The sequence below is a fragment of the Dasypus novemcinctus genome, chromosome 30, assembly GCF_030445035.2.
Source record: "Dasypus novemcinctus isolate mDasNov1 chromosome 30, mDasNov1.1.hap2, whole genome shotgun sequence".
NCBI lineage: Eukaryota > Metazoa > Chordata > Mammalia > Cingulata > Dasypodidae > Dasypus > Dasypus novemcinctus.
The window spans coordinates 28,063,254-28,069,888 of NC_080702.1; positions in this window are offsets into that span (position 1 = coordinate 28,063,254).

Here is a 6,635-nt window from a genome sequence, read left to right on the forward strand (position 1 = left end):
ATCACAGACCAATCTCTCCAATGAATCTTGACATGAAAATCTTCAACAAAATACTTGCTAATCGTATTTAACAACACGTTAAACAAATTATACACCATGACCAAGAGGGTTCATTCTTGGTATGCAAGGATGGCTCAACATAAGGAAATCAATCAGGTGGCGGACTTGGCCCAGTGGTTAGGGCATTCGTCTACCACATGGAAGGTCCACGATTCAAACCCTGGGCCTCTTTGGCCTGTGTGGAGCTGACCAATGCACAGTGCTTATGTGCGCAAGGGGTACCATGCCACGCAAGGGTGTCCCCCGTGTAGGGGAGCCCCACCATGCAAGGAGTGTGCCCCATAAGGAGAGTCCCTCAGCATGAAAAAAAATGCAGCCTGCCCAGGAATGGTGCCACACACATGGAGAGCTGACACAACAAGATGATGCAACAAAAATTCCCATGATGCTGATGACAACAGAAGCGGACAAAGAAGATGCAGCAAATAGACACAGAGAACAGACAACCAGGGTGGGGGGGTGGGGGGAAGGGGAGAGAAAGAAAGAAAGAAATCTTAAAAAAAAAAAAGAAAATCAATCAATGTAATACACCATATAAACAGATTGATGGGAAAAATCACATGATCATATCTATAGATGCAGAAAAAGCATTAAACAAAATACAGCACTCTTTCTTGATAAAAACCCTGCAAAAGATTGGAATAGAAGGAAACTTTCTGAACATGATAAAGGGTATATATGAAAAGCCCACAGCTAACATCATTTACAATGGTGAAATTCTAAAATCTTTCCCTCTAAGATCAGGAACGAGACAAGGATGCCCACTATCACCCCTCCTATTTAACATAGTCTTAGAAGTACTTGCTCGAGTACTGAGGCAAGAACCAGACATAAAAGGCACTCAAATTGGAAAGGAAGAAATCAAAATTTCACTATTTGCAGACATGATCCTATACATAGAAAGTCCTGAGAAGTCTACAACAAAGCTTCTAGAACTATAAATGAGTTCAGTAAAGTCACAGGTTACAAGATAAATGCCCCCAAAATCAGTAGCATTTCTGTACACCAATAATGAGCAATCTCAGGAGGAAATCAGGAATCAAATACCATTCACGATAGTAAAAAAAAAAATCAAATACCTTGGAATTAATTTAACTGAAGAGGTAAAAGACATATACACAGAAAACTACACAACATTGTTCAAGGAAATCAAAGAAGACCTAAATAAATGGAATATTCCCTGTTCATGGATAGGAAGACTAAATATTATTAAGATGTCTATCCTACCAAGACTGATCTACACATTCAATGCAATACCAATAAAAATCAACACATCACTTTTTTTTTTAAATTTTTTTATTTTTTATTGACTTTGTAATAATATTACATTAAAAATATATATGTGAGGTCCCATTCAACCCCACCCCCCCACCCCCCCCTCTCCCCCCCCCAACAACACTCGTTCCCATCATCATGACACATCCATTGGATTTGGTAAGTACATCTTTGGGCACCTCTGCACCTCATATTCATTGGTTCACATCATGGCCCATACTCTCCTCTATTCCATCAAGTGGGCCCTGTGAGGATTTACAATGTCCGGTGATTACCTCTGAAGCACCATCCAGGGCAGCTCCATGTCCCGAAGACGCCTCCACCTCTCATCTCTTCCTGCCTTTCCCCATACCCTTTGTCCATTATGTCCACTTTTCCCAATCCAATGCCACCTCTTCTATGTGGACATTGGATTGGTAACACATCACTTTTTAATGAACTAGAAAAACTAACTATGAAATTTATTTGGAAAGGAAAGAGGCCCCGGAATAGCCAAAGACATAGTGAAAAAGAAAAATGAAATTGGAGGAATCACACGACCGGACTTCAAAACATACTACAAAGCTACAGTAGTGAAAACAGCATGGTATTGGCACAAGGATAGACACATTGACAAATGGAACTGAATTGAGAGTTCCGATATAGATCCTCATATATACAGTCATATGGTGTTTGACAAGGCCACCAAACCCTCTCAACTGGAATTGAATGGCCTCTTCAACAAATGGTGCCTGGAAACCTGGATATCCATATGTAAAAGAATGAAAGAGGATTACCAACTCACACCTTATACAAAGATCAACTCAAGATGGATCAAAGACCTAAATATAAGAGCCAAGACCATAAAGACCTTGGAAAGCAAAATAGGAAAGCATCTACAGGAACTTGTAATAGGAAATGGCTTCATGAACTTCACATCAAAAGCATGAGCTGCAGAAGAACAAATAGATAAATGGAACTTCCTCAAAATTAAAGCCTTCTGCACCTCAAAGGAGTTTGTCAAGAAAGTGAAAAGAGAGCCTACACAATGGGAGAAAATATTTGGTAACCATATATCTGATAGGAGACTTATATCCTGCATATCTAAAGAACTCCTATATCTTGAAAATAAAAAGACAAACAGCCCATTTTAAAAATGGGAAAAAGATTTGAACAGACACTTCTCCAAAGAAGAAATACAAATGGCTAAAAAAACACATGAAAAAATGCTCAAAATCACTAGCTATTAGGGAAATGCAAATCAAAACAAAACAACAATGAGACACCATCTTACTCCCATAGGACTGGCAGCTATCAAAAAATCAGAAGACTACAATTGTTGAAGAGGATGTGGAGGAATGGGAACACTCATCCACTGCTGGTGGGAATGCAGAAGGATCCAGCCATTCTGGAGGACAGTTTGGTGGTTTCTCAAAAAACTAGCTATAGATTTGTTATATGACCCGGAAGTCCACAGCTGGGTATATACCCAGAAGATCTGAAAACAAGGACACCAACCGATATATGCACACCAATGTTTATAGCAGCACTATTCACTATTGCCAAAAGTTGGAATCACCCCAAATGCCCATCAACAGATGAATGGATAAATCAAATGTGGTATATACATACAATGGAATACTACTCAGCTTTAAGAAAGAATATACTACAAACACATGTGATAACATGGATGAATCTAGAGAACCTTATGTTGAGTGAAGCAACCCAGGCATTGAAGGACAAATACTACATGACCTCTCTGATATGAAAAAAGTAAACCAAGCTGTCTCAGAGAGCTAGAGACTGGATGATAAAGTTTAAGGTAGTTGAAGGGCAGAGGAAGGTTGCTAATTGACAGCTAATTGGGTGAAATCTATGATAACCTTGAGGTAAGTATTTGTACAGGGAAGGGATAAAATGGGGGCATAGGGATAACTTTCGGTGGGGCTGTGTGGGCCTTAGGGATAGGAGGATGGGTCATATTGTCCAAAAAATTGGGGAGAGTATGAGGGGAACATTTGATCATGGGAAATTGCCAGGTATGTGGTTGTAATTGTGGTGCAGAGAAAACTCTTTAGAGAATGTAATATGGAAGGTTGCATGTTTGGGATGCTTAAGGGGGGGGCATCTGACAAAGGGCAAGCTTCTGGGGAGTGTGCGAGTGCTCATTTTGTCATAGTGGATTATATCATTATATCTTATCATACAATAAGAGTGAAGGTATACCCACATCCTGGGGAGGACTGATGTTCTCAAATAGAGAGAATTGTGTATCTTGAGAGGATTGGTGGCTCCCAATGGGTTAGGGCAGTTAAGTATGTCAAGCCCTCAACATTTTTGCAAGTATCTCTGAATATGGTCCCTCGAGTAATGAAGATTGATTGTCATGGTGGGCCTTGAGGGGAGGGGGAAAGAAATGTTGAATACATGGAATCAGGGTAACTGTGGGGCAATGAAGTGTTCCACAGGACCATGCCATGATGGATATAGGTCATGTTAAAATACACTAAAATGTATTAAAATTTATAGGCTAAAATGTAAACCACAATGTAAAACATAAGATAACTAAAATTTTAGAAAATTGTATACTCCAAAATATAAAACATGATGTAAAACCAAATGGAACCATGTTTGAAAGCTATCGTTTCAATATATGTACATTAGCTGCAGCAAATATAATATGAACATTAAAAAGATCACTATTGGTTGTGGTCTTGGCCCAGTGGTTAGGGCATCCGTCTACCACATGGGAGGTCCGCGGTTCAAACCCTGGGCCTCCTTGACCCGTGTGCAGCTGGCCCACACACAGTGCTGATGCACGCAAAGAGTGCCCTGCCACGCAGGGGTGTCCCCCGCATAGGGGAGCCCCACAAGCAAGGAGTGCTCCCCGTAAGGAGAGCCACCCAGCGCAAAAGAAAGTGCAGCCTGTCCAGGAATGATGTCGCACACACAGAGAGCTGGCACAACAAGATGATGCAATGAAAAGAAACACAGATTTCCATGCCGCTGATGAGAACAGAAGCGGACAAAGAAGACGCAGCAAATAGAAACAGAGAACGGACAACCGGGGTTGGGGGGTGGTAAGGGGAGAGAAATAAATAAATCTTTTTTTAAAAAAAGATCACTCTTGGGGAAGGGATAAAGTGTTTGATGTTGGATATGTGGGAGTAACATATATTGTATATGTGAATTACTGTGACCTAAAACTTATGTCAAGAGAATCTTAATAATCAGGAAAAAAAAAAAAAAGAAAGGAGGTAGACACTGAGGAAGAAATGGAAGAAATTGCCTTGTCAGTGTACATACAGGGCAATACCTATAGTACTGATGAAAGGCAATATGTCAAAAAAAAAGCTTTTTCATTTTTTTATTTCTTTGATACCCCAATTTATTTTTCCTTTATTTAATTTTTCTAAATTTCTGTGTGTATTCTATATCTAACTTTTAAACCTATCACTATATTCCATTTTTCTATTAATGGAACCTGGCAATATATTGGGTTTCCTTTTTGAAGAAATTTTGGACTACAGAGAGGTTCAACTATGGTGGGGGAGGAGCACTTGAGTGGGGTGTCATTAGTGGGGGGCATGCAGTTGGGAGGGAGTTCTCCAGGGCATGTATACAGGGTACACAGAAAGGTTTGGATATTTTCATAGTGGTTTCAGTTGGAAATGACAGATGAGATACTGCTGAATTCCTGACCAGGGGAGCTCTATCACATTCCCCAATGGAGCAACAACAATCCCCCAAGTGCAACGGCAAAGACCAATAAAGATAGATGGTCCAATGATGAGCCCTTGATACTGAGGGCTCTGAAATATGAACTAGGCCTATAGCTGTGGGCTACCTAAGAGTTACCTCCCGAGAGCCTCCTTGTTGCTCAAATGTGGCCACTCTCTAAGCCAAACTCAGTATGTAGACGCATTGCCTTCCCCCCAGCATGGGACATGACTCCTGGGGATGAGCCTCCCTGGCACCGAGGGATTACTACCAAGCACCAGCTGATGATGTAACTACAAAAAGACCATGAACAAAGAGGTCAACTCAGACAAGCAGAATATCTCATCCCACATGTAATATCAGGTGTTAAAAACTACATTTTGACCCTCGATAAAAGGGGGAAATGGAAAGGACAAATGAGTTTATATGGCTATGAGTCTCAAAAAAAGAGCTGGGAGGTCATCAGGGGGTGATGCTTATGCATGCCACAGCAGGGTACCAGAGACAGCCAAGGTAGATGGAAACCCAGGTGCTGGTTCTCCTGAGGGCTGCAGCGACCCACAGGTTTTATGGTCAAGGCAGATGGCTCTGGAGTTTAGGGCCATGTCAGCTGGCCCTACTTTGGAGTTTGTGTTCCTGAGTGTGATGGAGTTGGACTCAGATATAACCTTTCTACACATGCCTCTTCTGTTACTTTTACTGGACCTGTGGTTGGCGTTTGGGTTGGTGTATACTCAGGAGACCTGAATCTCTGAACTGTCCATGTGACAGCCAGGCCCTGGGCCTCAGCAGACTTGCAGCTCCTACCCTCTGGTTTCTTGGACTTACCATGGCCAGGTGACAGGGAGGTGAAGAGGGTCAGCCACCACACCAGGGAGCCAAGAGTGCCTACAGCTGCAGGCAGGAGAATTGCATCTATTATCCATGTGGAATCTAAACCCCCTCTTGATGGAGAGAGGGACTGGACATAGCTGTCTCAGGTCCACAAGATGGAGGAATAGTCTGGATTGGAGTGGACTTACTGGTGTTCTGCTGGGGAAATACTGTGATTAGTAAGGGAAGAAATTGTAGTAGTGATGTGGAGAGGGTGGCCATGGTGGCTGCTAATGGTCAGGAGAGGGAAGAAGAGATATGGTGAGGGGGCATTTTCAGGATTTGGAGTTGTCCTAGGTGGTGCCGCAGGGATGGATGCTGGACGTTGTGTGTTCTCTTGTGGCCCACTGGCTGGACTGGGGGAGAGTGTGGACTACAATGTGGACCACTGTCTATGTGCAGCAGCAGTTCTCCAGAATGTATTTGCTGGGAGCAGTGGATGTGCCACAATGATGGAAGAGTTTGTTGATGTGAAAGGGGTGGCATTGGTGGGTGGGGGGGGTTTATGGGGACCTCATATTTTTAAAAATTTTTTTTAAAGATTTATTTATCTATTTATTTCTCTCCCCTTCCCCCCACTCCCACCCCAGTTGTCTGCTCTCCGTGTCCATTTTGCTGCGTCTTCTTTGTCCGCTTCTGTTTTATCAGTGGCATGGGAATTTGTGTTTCTTCCTGTTGCATCATCTTGCTGTGTCAGCTGTCCACGTGTGAAGCGCCATTCCTGGGCA